This window comes from Heloderma suspectum, chromosome 2 (assembly GCF_057233095.1).
Source record: "Heloderma suspectum isolate Gila_16-S chromosome 2, 16-S_ref, whole genome shotgun sequence".
Classification (NCBI taxonomy): domain Eukaryota; kingdom Metazoa; phylum Chordata; class Lepidosauria; order Squamata; family Helodermatidae; genus Heloderma; species Heloderma suspectum.
The window spans coordinates 342,799,784-342,814,012 of NC_139459.1; the positions used below are offsets into that span (position 1 = coordinate 342,799,784).

The following is a 14,229-nucleotide window of genomic DNA, read 5'->3' on the forward strand; positions in this document are numbered from 1 at the left end:
CACAAGGGCTGGGCTACATGCCCCAGGGGCAGGACTATGATACCGAATGCAGTGCGGTTGTGGAAACAGCTCAGTAATGGAGCTGAAGTAAGCAGAAAAAGTCGGACTATAACCAATCTCAGAAGAAGTGTTTTTTTCAAGATAAAATGCGGGGCTGGTGCTGAATGGCCACAACGTCATGGAAACACAGAGACCTCATTCCGCAGCCAGGTTGGAGTAAATCACTGGTGGAAACAGCCAAAAACGAAAGATTCACAAAATGGCAAGAGTTATGAACCTCTTCACTTGTCACGAATTATATCATAGACAGCATCCTTGACACTTGTGCAACAAGCACATTCCATGAAGCAATCACAACAGCAATGAATGCACTATCTGGGAGAAGCATCACATTTTCCCAAGTGCAAGATTCTCTACTTTGAGGAATGTGATACATCCCCACAACAAAAGTCCAAGAGTTGTGTGGAAAAAGCAGCACGAAGAGCTCAGAGACTTTCTTTCCTCTCCTCCCTTATCCGGAATCTCTGCGGGCCTGAAAGTTGAAAGAGGTTGGGAAACTTTTTAGAGAAGGCCGTTTTCCTTGTCTGCTACACAATCTCTCAGTGCGTTCTCTGCAGAGGGAGCATTTGCACTCTTGCTGTTAAGACAGCCTCTGCTCTGCTCTGCCCCCACCCCAACCCCACACTCAGAGCACTGAGCACTTAGCAGCACCAAACATTCTTTTAAAAATCATAGTACTTGGGCAATTCTATTTCATCTAAATTATGATCAGATAACAACTATTTAAAAAATAGTAATCAAAGGGCATAGTTGAATCCTATAATGAATCTGTATGTTGGGGATATTAAGGACAACTTGTTCTGGGAGTTAAGTTCAGGAAGTTAAGTTCGGTTAAGTTCCCCTTAATTATTTTAAGGGGCTGGCTTCTGATACCAATGCTAAGAACCAGAACGAGAGCAGCTTTAGCTCAACCAAATGCATTCATGATTTTTTTTTTTTTAAGAAGCATGATTTACAAGGATTAATGAAGGTGAAACGCAAAACACTTTAGGGGAAAGCACTTGTATTGCAGGGCACAAAATGTCTCCACAACCAGAAATTCATGACACACAATAGAGAACGGAGGGGCATCCCCAACAGGTCATGCAGGTTCTCCAGGGACAACTCCTCCCATACTTCCTCAGTTGCACATTTTACTGGCCATACCTACAAAGAGATTGTGCTTCTATTTCCCTCCTTTCCCCACACTCGTGTTCAGTGGGTGCTTCCGGACGAGGCTTTTATTGTGCCGTCGCCTTGCCTCATTCACAGAATTTCCTGGGGGTTTCACTTGTCATCATCTTTCATTTGTCACCCTCCCGTGTTTTCCCACCATTTGTTCCAGCTTTTTTCTTACTACAGACAATCCGCTAAGGAGGGAAAGATGGAATAGCTGCACACTGTCTTTTGATTGGTAGCACCAGGACCCCTCTGTCTGGAAGCAGCCTCTGAAGCAAGAAAAAAGATGGATGCAGCACTGGGAAAACACAGATGACAGAAGGATGACAGTGCTGTGTGGAAACACCCCCCCCCCCAATACCATTCGAAATGCTTGTCTGGAAGAACAGGAGCTGACCAGAATTGTTAGTATCCTACTTATGAATTTTTCCTGAAAAGTCCCCTTGAACAATCTCCATGGTGGCATCTCCTGTCACTATGCATAACAATAGGCTAGGGTAACCAGTTTGTTTTCCAGGATACATGAAATGGGGTTGTGTGTCTGTCATCCTCCCTGTTCCACCTTTATTTTCATAATCTCATGTTAGTTGCAATGCAATGTACAATTGTGTTATTGTACCATTGTACAATTATGCAACTGAAAGGGCACAAGGAAATTATGGTTTGGATCTCACTTGCATAGGTGACACAGCTATGATATTCCACCTATGGGATTTACATACACAATTCACAGTTCCTAAGTAGCCTTTGGTTCAATCCCCTAGTTCTCACTTCTGACTAAAATTAAACCTAAATAGGAATGAAGCTGCCTTATACTGAGGCAGACCACTGGTCCATCTGTTTTATTTAAAATATTAATATCCTCCCTACCCTTTTAGCCCTTTTAGCATTTTACACACAACCAGACCAACAGCCTATTAGTCCAGCATTCTGTTTCCACAGCGGCCAACCAGATGCCTATGGGAAGCCCAGAAGCGGGACGTGAGGGCAGCAGCCCTCTTCCGCTGTTGGTCCCCAGCAACCAATATTTCGAGGCATACTGCTTTTAATACTGGAAGTAATATATGGCCATCGCAATTAGTAGCCACTGATAGCCTGACCCTCCATGAATTTATTTCACCCCCTTTCAAAGACGTCCAAGTTGACGCCATCACTGCATCTTGTGGTGAATTGATAAAATTAAAACAGAGGGTCAGCCCCCAAATCAAAGCCATAATACTTCAGTCTGATGAGAAGAGCAAGGAAGGAAGACTAACAGCATGAGGAAACAGCATGCAGGAACAGCAACTAGAGGGGAGGAATCAGGGCTCCCTATGGGAGGGAACTTAACCTCGTTGCTACTACTCATAAGGGGCAATAATCTGACTGGCAACAGCTCTCCAGCCTCCAAGCCTTCTTACCAGAGGTGCTTTACTGGAGATGACAGGGAGTAAACCTGAGACCTTCTGCATGCAAAGCATATGCCAGCCATCCCCAACCTGGTGGCCTTCAGATGTTTTGGACTGCAACTCCCATTGCCCCCACTCCAATTCCCAGTCACTGGCCAGGGATGATAGGAGTTGTAGTCCAAGGCATTTGGAGGGCACCAGTTTGGGGAAGGCTGAATCATCTCTTGCCTTTCAAATTCCATCCCCCCTTCTCCACCCCTCCCTGGCCTTCTAGATTATGTACAGGCTCCATCTGCCCTAGGTCTGTTTCCATCCAAGGTCCCAGTAACTGAAACCAGAAACTGGCAACCCTTGGTCAGAACCATGTACAGCCTGTAATGTCTGTAGTTAATTCATTTACATAATTCTCGGGACATCAAAGTCTTCTGTAAGCATCAAGTTTTATTAAGAAAGAAGTCCTATGGCCCTTAGACAGCACCCCGACCTCAGATCCAGGAGTCTGAGCTCCCCTCCCCCTCCTCCTTGCAGCTGGCACAGAGAGAACTGTGCCGGCTGCCTCTCCAAGGTTGCAAAGGCAACCTCGGAGAGGAGGGAAAGGAGGCCACAGGTTCTGTGGATGAGGAGGGGACTGGGGAGGCCAGCATATGAAGAATCCTCCAGCCTCCCTAGCCTCCTTCCCTCCTGTTCTGCACAGCCCCAGCTAGATGGGCAAAAAAGCCTGTCTAGCACAAATGCAGAACAAGAAGAGCATGGAGGTGAAGATCGCCTCCACGCTCCTCCCACTCTGCATAGAATGGCTGCCAGCCTCTGCGTTTGGAGGCTGATGAGCATCCCATTAGGATTATGCTCTAAGATGACCAATACATGAAAGGCCTCAACAAAACACTCTCAGGCCAGGACTACCAAACACCGAGGGAGCCTTTGCTACTTTTACTTACACATTTGCCAGAGGAATCATAGAGCACAGAACCCGTTGCAGTAGTCCAGCCTTGTGGTTACAAACTCACGAAGGGTGGTTTCCAACTGTGAATAAAAGTTTGGAGCCATTGTTCTAGATGGTCCAGGCCTGGCCACTGCTGCAAAAGTCCACTGATGGATCTTGCACACCAAGGCAGCAAACCTCAGTGAACCCCATCACTGGTGGCAGTCTCTAATCTCCTCCCCATGCTGCCCAAATCACCTGCTGGATTTCATCATTACTTTGTAACATCTAAGCAGACCATTGTTCTGGACTTTGGGCAAAGTAGTCCATTTCTGGATGTTGTTCTGCCTGGATGTCTGACAGTGTCAGTGTTGCTTTAATTCACTGGGGTCAGGAATCTGCTTTCAGCTGGAAACCTCTCTGTGTAATTATTGTTTTCCAGCCTTAGAAGTTATTTTCAGCCAGGTGAGGGATACTGCCTCAGACACACCCTAGAGATGCTAAAGGCTCAGAAGGAATAGACTGTGTGTGTGAAGTACAGCCAAGTTTGTGCTAGAATTTCCAGGTAAAGTTAGGAATTATTGGCCTACAGAACTCTTTGAACCTGAAAAAAATATTAAGAATATATTTTAAAACATGACATGAACACAATATATTTTAAAACATGACATGAACACAAATTGCCTCTGGTAAGTCATAAAGTTTTATATTTAAGGTGTAATCCTATGCAAGTTTAGACTGAAAAAAGTCCTACAGCTCCCAGCATTCCCCAGCCAGCCAATGCTGCGAGTTGTAAGATTTTAAGACAGCAGTGCATTCCCATGCTCCTTCAGTTTGATTTAGTGCACCCATGTGCTCAAAAGACTATATAAACTGTGACCGGATATCAGCTTTCTTGCTTGCTACTAGGTCAAGCAAGCTTGCTAGTTAGTATGAATGTTGAAATTCTGAAAATTACACTATGGTACAGCTAGATTTGCATGACACACTGAAATCTACATCTGTAGCATCTAAATGTAGGCAATATATATCCTAGATCAGCCTTCCTCAACCTGATGCCCTATAGATGGGTTGGACTACAACTCCCACCATCCCCATCCAGCATGCCCATTGGCCTTGCTGGATGGAATGATGTGAGTTGTAGTCCACAACATCTGGAGGGCCCCAGGTTGGGGCAGGCTGTTTGTGATGGTATGGAGAGTGTAGAACTGGTTTACCCAATGCAGTGCCCGCAAAGCTCTCCACTTCCTGCCCCCACCAAAAAATTATTTTCAGTAAAATCTTGGAAAGCCATTGGGCATCAGGTTCTCCTTCATGTTCCTGAACCTGCCACTGATCAGCTGTTTGGCAGGTAGGAAGGTTCCATCTCCATGAGGTTTGAGATGGGAAAGCTTGAAGATTCTTCTGCATTTGCATCTGCCAATGGGGATTTGGGAGTTGGCAAGGTTTTCTGTTTCTGGGGAATTAACTCTGTATATTCCTTGCACATTTTTGATGCTGTTCCTCAGCAACTTTCCAGTGTTTTCTATATTCTGCCCCACTCAGTTTCATTTGGTATTGGTAACCAATCTGTTTTTTTAAAATAGTGCATTATTGTTGGCCTTGGAAATTGCCAATGACAATGAGTGATCTACACTGCATAATTAAATAATTAAAAGACAGGCAAGACCCAAATCAAGCTCATATGCATATAGGACTGTGACACTGTGAGTTTACTAGAAACAATGCGTGTATCTGCGAATGGATGTTCTGTGGGCATTGTGGCAAATATGTATGCTGAGAGCAGAGCAGGGATAACTGTGGGTTCATCACACCGGGGGAGAAATCCTCATCAATACCGGGGTTTTCTCCATCTGGTTTCATGGCGGGAATAGATCAGCTTCCTTTACACCGTTGTTTCTATCTCGTTATATTTCATTCCTTATCTTTTCATGGGGTGGCTACTTCTCCACGAAAAGCCATTACATTCACTGGGGGCATTGTGAAATTTCCTCCCTGGTTCCTGCCCCTTTCCCTCGAATCCCTCCCCTCACAGTTTACTGGTGGTTTGGTTGTGATTGACACACATGGACTGCAACCTCTACCGAACTGCTTGAACCCCACCCGCACAGGCAACAGCTTCCCGGTGAACGGCTGGCATGCTGGCCATTCTGTGTTGTGGAGTGAGCAGCCGAAGTCAGGAGCAAAGGTTGGTGCACTGAACTTAGTTACGGTATGATGGCAAGCTGGCAGGTCAGTATATCAACACGCCCACCACTGCCATCATCATCATGACCACACCCCCACCAAGCCAAAACGACTGCCCACAGCTGCACACGCACAGTGGTTTCTTTGCGCTATGGGAGAAATACACGGGGAGGTCGTGGTGCTCCTGTTGCGTGGGCATTTTTTTCATTTGGGGATAACATGGGATAGGCAGGGGGAAATGGCAGGAAAATCACTGGGGGATTATGACGTCGTGTAATGGACCTGCAAGCTTCCATGAGTGGCCAGTCATGATTGTGCGATAAATTGCAGGTGTAGAGATGCCCTGTGACTGTACCTTGTGCTTCCTACCTGGCTCCCAAAACGTTTGCCCAAATGCCGCCACCCTGACTTTTACGCACTATTCTTGTTGAAACTGCATCTTGCCCCTACCCTCCAATAACATTCAGTACTACCTGTTCCCAACAATCTCACCTAACACATTATTAAAGTAAATTGTTGTTGTTGTTCAGTTGTTCAGTCGTGTCCGACTCTTCGTGACCCCATGGACCATAACACGCCAGGCCTTCCTGTCCTGCTGAAGTTCATATTCATTGCATCGGTGATGCTATCTAGCCATCTCATCCTCTGCCGTCCCCTTCTACTTTTGCCTTCAGTCTTTCCCAGCATCAGGGTCTTTTCCAGTGAGTTTTCTCTTCGCAATTAAAGTTAATACATTTTATTTTTGTAAATGTGTGTGTATGCACACATAACATTAATCCTGATTTTGGTGCCCCCTTGAATCAAGAGGCACCCAGGGCAAGGACTCTTCTCGCCCCACCCTAGTTCCAGCCCTGCTTAGTGAACCACATCACTGGCTGCTACTGATCATTGACTGCTGAGGTACCAATGTCTCTCTTCAGCAGAGCACAGCATCAGGCAGCCTTAAATCTTCAGAAGCAACAAGGAAAGACCATGGATAGAGCAGTGGGAATAAGAAGGCAGGCTTTCCTCTGCCATGCTTCTCTAGAATTATTCCTCATATATAGATTAGTTTGCTTTATGAGATTCTAAAAATGTTAAATGAGCAATTAACAAGGGATAACAATTACAGGATTTTGGAAAACGTCGGGGCATTTGTGAGTCAGATCTCATTCCTCTGCCTTCTAATGGCTGCCATTTCAATCATACCTCCTCAAGTGGCAGCCATTTCGATCACTAGAATGTCTTTCTCAATGCCTTTCTCAACCCCTTTTCCAAGATGGGCTATTTACAGTTCCTCACCTGTTCAAGGAATTGTGGATATTCTTTGGGTGGAAATTAATTGCCAATACTTCCCCACATTCTATGTGCTAATGAGGAATCTGGGGCCTCTTTGCCAAAAGCAGACAGAGCCTCAGATAGTTTGTTGGCATGCCAGGACTCATTCTGACCCTCCCACCATACTTTCCACATTCCTCTTGTTGGATGTTCTGGTTATGCTATGTGGGCAGCAAAGCTGGTATGGGAAGTTCTGTCATCAGCCTGGCTTCCAAATCCTCTTTGACATTCTGCACGATTATTGATTATATAGAGCTAGAGACAGAGACAGAAAGAGAGGGAGAGAGAGGGAGATGTGAAGGAGCATCCTTCAGAAAAAGGGATCTCAAAAGATCCAGGAGTATACTCTCAGTTAGCACTACAAGGATGGACTGGGTCACTGGGGTGCCTTTGTTGGTAATCCAGGCAGGAAGTAAAGGCAGACCATTCTCTTCCCTCTGTGACAGCCAGTCTCTTCTGCCTCAGTCTCTTCCTTGGTGGTCCTGACAGAGTACAAGTCACTGGAGAAATATTTTGCTGTACAAAAATGCGAGTACTTGAGGTTGCAATTCTATCCATACTTTCTTGGGAGTAAGACCCATTGAACTTAGGCGGACTTACTTCTGAGTAACATGTAAAGGGTCACTCTCAGGATTGTTTCCAAATCATGAGTGAAAAGTAATGCACTGAAGATTTTCTCTTTTATTTATTAATATTTCTCTTACTTTTTGGTTGTAAGGAGCTGTTATATAAAATGAGTCAGCACATACGGTGTTGCCTTATACAGAATCATACCATTGGTTTTCCTAGTCCAGTAGATCCCCTGAGTCTAGCTCTCTGGCATTAGTTCAACCTCACTGGAAGTGAAAAAAGGTGGTAAGTGTAGATCCAGCTTTTGTTTCAGCAATCTCATAATACCTCTTCCAACTCTTCATAGGTAAACAGCAAATTATTGTAAAAGGTTGGATCAAACCTTTGTTCAAGCAGAAGTCCACTTGCACAGTGAAACTTCCCCATCCTCTCTTCCCCCCTGAAGCCTCCCCACACACACATACCACAAATCTGCTTCAAAGAGTGCCTCAGCTCACTGGAGCAGATATGGGGGGCATGCAGGGGCTTGCAGGAGGGAAGGGGAAATCTGTTCCACCAGTAGTTCCCTTCTGCTGGTGGAACGACACCACTGGATACAACCCAGTGAGACCCTAAGTTCCTAGGGCCCATTTCTGCAACAGAACTAGAACCTTTAAACTTTCCCATCAATCAGGGAAGGAAGAACATGGAACACTATATTTTCACTTGATAAAAAATGCTTGAAAGTAATCTTGATTTGCCTGTCCTTCTCTAAGTGGATTCTGGATTCTTGCCTGAGTGCTTTGCGATATTAAAGGATGGCACTCATTGGCCTATGTTATTATTTTGTCCTAGAACAGTAATTGAACTTAAAATGAAATAATAGCAATTACTTCCAACCATCAACGGATACATATTTGGCCACAAACTAATGCTCTGTCTCCTTTTTTAAAAACTTCTTTCTCTGTTTTCTTCCGAGGAAGTACATGTGCTGCATTCTTTGTTGCATAACATATATTTAGTATGGATTTTTAAAATATACAACATTGAGCAGTGAACATTTTTAAATATTATTATTATTTTATGACTTCACTCCCATGTTCCCAGGTACTGCACTTGGGCATATGAAGTCTGCTCACGTGATAGCAGAAAACGCCTCTAAGGTCGGAGACAGCGTTCTGACCATGGATGGGGGAGTCTGAGATCTGCCTGCCCTCTGCCTCCTTGCAGCTAACATGGAAAGAACTGCGTCAGCTGCCCTCCAAGGTTAGAAAAGCAAGCTCAGGGTAAAGGGGACATTCTGGTGGACAGGGAGGGGGCAAAACTGGAGAGCCCAGGACACACATTACCCTCAGCCTCCTTCCCCTTGAAAGCTCCCTCACTAGATGGGATAAAAAGCCCATCTCTAGAGGAAAACATCCAAGACAAAGGACAGGGAGGCAAAGATCGCCTCCGCCACTCCTCCCACCTTCTCTGGCGACAGCATTACAATGGTCCAAACACGTATTGTTGCCATCAAAGACAGGGAGGCCTCTCAGTCTTACATGCAAATGAGCGTGGACCCGAGCCAGGCGGACGGGGCGGGGATCGACAAGGGCTGCGCCTCGGCCCGGAGGGACCAGCAGCTCAGGATGGATCGCCGGCTGGTCTGCCAGGCTGGCTTCAGCCCGGGAGGGCATAGGAAACTCTAAGCCATTTTGGCTGTTTGGATGTAATGCGCAACATCTTCAATTATTTCAAAGGCACAGGAATGTAGGGATGTACGAAAGTCACGTACCTTTTCGTAGCTTGGCTTCGTGGTGGGGGGGAGGCGCTTCGCTTTTCCCCCCAAAGTTCAGGCGAAGGGGGGGAGGCTTCCCGCCTCGCCCGGCCGAAATTCAGGCCGGGGGGGGAGGCTTCCCGCCTCGCCCGGCCGAAATTCAGGCCGGGGAGAAGCGCCCCGTCTCCCCGGCTGCGAAACAAAAAGTTAAAAAAAAAAAAGACCCCATGATAGGCTACGTAACGATTTACGTAGCCTATCATGGCTAGATTTCCAAAGTCAGCCGTGATAGGCTACGTAAATCGTCACGTAGCCTATCACGGGTGACTTTGGGGAAAAAAAAAAAAGTGCATACGCAAATGGCGGCGGCCCATGGGCGCCACCATTTGCATTCCTTATTTTGGCACGTCTAGTCTACGTAAAGATTTACGTAGACTACGGTGAAAATAAGGGCAACGCAAATAGCATGCCCTTATTTTCGCCGTAGTCTATGTAAATCTTTACGTAGACTAGACGTGCTAAAATAAGGAACGCAAATGGCGGCGCCCATGGGCCGCCGCCATTTGCATACGCGCTTTTTTTTTTTCAAAGTAACCCGTGATAGGCTACGTGACAATTTACGTAGCCTATCACGGCTGTCTTTGGAAATCTAGCCGTGATAGGCTACGTAAATCGTTACGTAGCCTATCACGGGTGTTGTTGTTGTTTTTTTACTTTAGGGTTTTTTTTTGCAGTGGCGGCGGCGGCCGCCGGTCAGGAGACCGGCCGCCGCCCCTGCCCGTGACGAACTGCCGCCAAACCGCCGCCGGGACCCGCTGCTGGGAGGGACATTTGCCAAAGGTAAGTCCCGTCCCGGGGGGAGTGGAGAATTTCACCGCCGATTTCGGGGGGGCCGAATGCGTTGGCGCTCGGCCCCCCGAAGATTCGGGGAGAAATTCTCCGCCATCCCTACAGGAATGTAATGGAAAGAGAGCAGGATTGCAACAGCGGCTAGATCTACACTACTGCTTTATAGCGGTACTGAAGTGCACTTTTGTAGTGTTACTGCTTTTTATTCCACATTATCCACCTCAGCAAATGCCATTGTGTGTCCTACAAGGTATAAATGCACAAGAGGGATATAGTGTTACCATGATGGGATCGTAATGATATGACACAAGGTGTAGATCTGGCCAGCTGTCCCAGCTCACAATTTGTGTGTGCTAATTTAATAGTAGGATTGTCGCAAGATAATTCCTGCTAGTCTAGAACATGTCAGCTACCACATGGATTTCAATTACCAAGTACTTGCATAATTCCAGTCCTCCAACTCTACAATATTGGTTTGCTAAGGCTTGGAACATTGTGCCCATGGCAAACATTGGAATCAGTCTACAAGATGCCAATGTAACCCTGCTGAAGCTGCTTCCATGTCATCACCAGGGTGAGGGTGGGGAATACCTCAGTCATCCAGCCAGAAGCAGGAGAAACTTTACACAGAGGAGAAGGCCTGTGGCCTGGGATTTATTTACTGAGAATTGTCCCTAATTTTACAGGCTAAAGCTGCAGCACCAGCAAGAGGCTCTCTCTTCAGGATCTTGGTGAGAGAAGAGGACCTATATTGGGCAGAGAACTCCTAAAGCATCTTGTGGTGGTTGTTTTCTCCTGCTTTGTTGCTCTGGTGGATTACAGACACACACCAGGCCGATCTTCACTTATGGCCTTTTTTCGCTTCCAATGAGGTTTCACCACCCATCTTTCACACTACGCAGTACCCGTCTCGAATTGGAACCGGAATTTCCCACTTTCATGCTCCCGCTTTCAATACCCTGATATCCCAGTATTTCCCCTTAATGTGCTCTGATTGTCCGCCTTTGCTACCGTATCCGGTCATAGTCCCCTCCCCCACCGGTCCATATACGGCAGTGTTTGTATTTCCCTCCAGTCCAATCACAGCTCTTGACGGCCCCATGTTGTCTTCCAGCTACTGATCGCATAGCTTCCTCAGCCCTCAATGTTTCCTCAGCAACAAGCAAAGGGCTGGATGTGCGCACGCTTGTCTGATCTGGGAAGCTAAGCAAGGTCAGCCCCAGTCAGTAGTTGGATGGGTGACCACCTGGGAATCAGGCTTCCTGCATTGAGCAGGGGGTTGTTCTATCCCTTCCAATGAGACTAAGTTTTACCCCCTCCTATCCCTTGCTCTGGATTTTTTTTTTTAAATTAAGGCATTATCTTTGAAGAATCGTGGCTTCTCCACAATGTTTTTTTTTTCTAATTCAGGCATGATCTTCGAAGAGCTTCGAATCTTCCAAGATCATGCCTGAATTAGAAAAAAAAAAATCACAGAGAAGCCACGATTTAACTGCACAAACAAGTTTTAAAACTTCAACTGGCATGTGTCTCTCTGAACATTTCCTTTCTGTTTGTTATAAGATATTTTTCTTCTATTTATTTTCCCAAGCTCATTTAAGCATCTGTTTAATATCTTGCAATGCCAATTGTTCTCTTGTTCTTCGTTTTGGTAGAAACTCCCCTCCCCTTCATAGCTTTCTTATTTATGCTCTCTCAACTGCATTTTCCACTCTTTTTCATGTCCATGCAAATGTCGGGAAGTGCAAATGGGCTTTTTTGCAACATGCTACATCTTCCCCCACACACCCCACTCATTATAATGATGAACATTAGGCTAGTCATATAAGTGAAAGACAGTCCTATTTGCCTCTGTTTTTTCCACCTCTTCTCCCACAAGCACCACCACACAAGTTTCTCATCTTTTCCTAGCCAGGTGCTGATAAAGCAAAGTTCACAAAACACAGACGTCTCTCAGTGTCACTGGAAAGCTCACCGTGTAAAAAATGTGCTAATTTACAGTACAAGCCTCTGCATGTTTACTTGGAAGTAAGTTCTACCGTGAATCAATGAAGCTTACTCCCATGTAACTGTGTTTAGGATTGGAGCCTAAATTATAGGGACAACTCTTGCTTGGATTTTAATTTTACAGATTGCACAACGGAACTGTCTGGCATGGTATTTGTTAAGCAACAACACCCGAGAGGTTTTCTCCAGTGCATGTGTCTTACTCACAGTGCTTCCCCAAACGCTTTAAGATTGCAAAACAATAGTCACAGACTGTAAATAGAACTGAGAAACTGCAACTCTGCTTATGTGTGACACTTTCAAAGAAATACTTACAAAATGTTTGTCATCTGGCCCAGCTGAGGGGAAGAGATCGTAAACCTGCACAGGAAATCCTCGCTTGAAATATTGTTTAACTTCTCTGCTTGCAAATTTCTGAACTCCAACAGCAGCTGGGGCCAGCAGAGTCCTCTGAGACTGAACTGAGGCTTGAAAACTATTGCGTCATTTGCAGAAGGACACCAGTTCTATGCAATTGGCTGTGAGAAGCACGTATCTGGTAGGGGTTGAGCCAAAATATGAGTACGTCCGCACCAGCCCATTTTTGTATGCTCTTGTCCCCTTGTTAGTTTTGTACTTTGTATCTAATAGGGCTGTGTACCACTTCGGCCCAAGGCCTGAACCCCGAGTCAAAGCAGGCCGCTTCGGGCCACTTTGTGTCCCTTCTGAGGTGAAGCGGAGGGGCACGAAGTGGCCTGGAGCGGGTCAGGGGCTCACCGAAGCACTCGGTGCACTTCGGAGCTTCAGCCCCCGGCGCAGCCCCCCCAACGCCCCCACGCAGCCCCCCAGCTCCTTACCTGGGCCGCCTCCTCCTCTGCTGCCGCCTCCATCGCCACACCGCCACCTTCTCCATTGCACCGCCACCGCCTTCATCTTCTTATTCGCCGCCGCCACCGCCCGCTGCTGCTGCTGTCCTCTTTTTCCGTGCTGCCACCGCCATCTCCTGAGGGCTGGACACGTGGCGACTGGTCTTCTTCCAGGGAGTCACCATTTTTAAAATGGCAACTTCCTGGAAGTTCCAGGAAGTTGCCATTTTAAAAATGGTGACTCCCTGCAAGAACAGTTGCTGGCATGTCCAGGCCTCAGGAGCTGGCGGCGGGCAGTGGCACGTAGCAGCAGCGCAACAGAGAAGGCGTTGGTGCGGCAAAAGCAGGCTTCCAAGTCAGATCGGGGGGGTCCCTGCACAGCCCTAGTATCTAACACTGTGTACTATCTTGATATGCATCCTATTACTGGATATCTGTATGTGCAGGGGGGTAGTTAGCACTAAAATTACTTCTTAAAACAGGTACTAAATTCATTATGAAGTACTTTTAACATGTTATGAAGGCACATTTTGACAAATATTTTGAAATATCTATCTTTCCATCCCACCCATTTCCCTCTCTTTTAATACATACATACATACATGAAAAGACCCTGATGCTGGGAAAGACTGAAGGCAAAAGGAGAAGGGGACGGCAGAGGATGAGATGGCTAGATAGCATCACCAATGCAATGAATATGAACTTGAGCACGCTCCAGGAGAGAGTGCAGGACAGGAAGGCCTGGCGTGCTATGGTCCATGGGGTCACGAAGAGTCGGACACGACTGAACGACTGAACAACAACAACATACATACATATATGGTTTATGCCCATATATTCAGAGATCATTACAAAAAAGATCTAGTTGCAGCAAATCATTTTTCAATGTGCAAGTCAATCTTGTTAAAAAAAATTAGGCTAATTTCATCTTTGTTAAGTTTTAGGCAGGCCATTAAAACTTCTTTATAAACCTATTTAGTCTGCACACCTTTAAATGTAATAAATTCTACTCTCTGGGTTGTACTCAACCCTGGCTGACTGCCAACAGAACAGAAGCCAGTGGTAGAACAGTCTGCTTTCCCACCCTGTAGACACCCCAAACCTGTTCTGGAGGGTTATGGGACCCACTCTGAATGGGCACATGTTTTTTACCCATTTTGAAGCAACTCCCACAAAAGTTATTGAGAA

General features: G+C 46.2%; 1 long non-coding RNA gene across 1 annotated transcript; it reads right to left on the minus strand.

Annotated features, from left to right (window-relative positions):
- Positions 1 to 263: 263 nt before the first annotated feature.
- Positions 264 to 12,654, minus strand: LOC146355285 (uncharacterized). Its single transcript, XR_014787445.1, has 3 exons — positions 12,512 to 12,654; positions 3,545 to 4,132; positions 264 to 532 (listed from the first exon to the last, which is right to left on the minus strand). It is a non-coding gene; the product is annotated as an uncharacterized LOC146355285 (long non-coding RNA).
- Between the last annotated feature and the right edge of the window lie 1,575 nt (positions 12,655 to 14,229).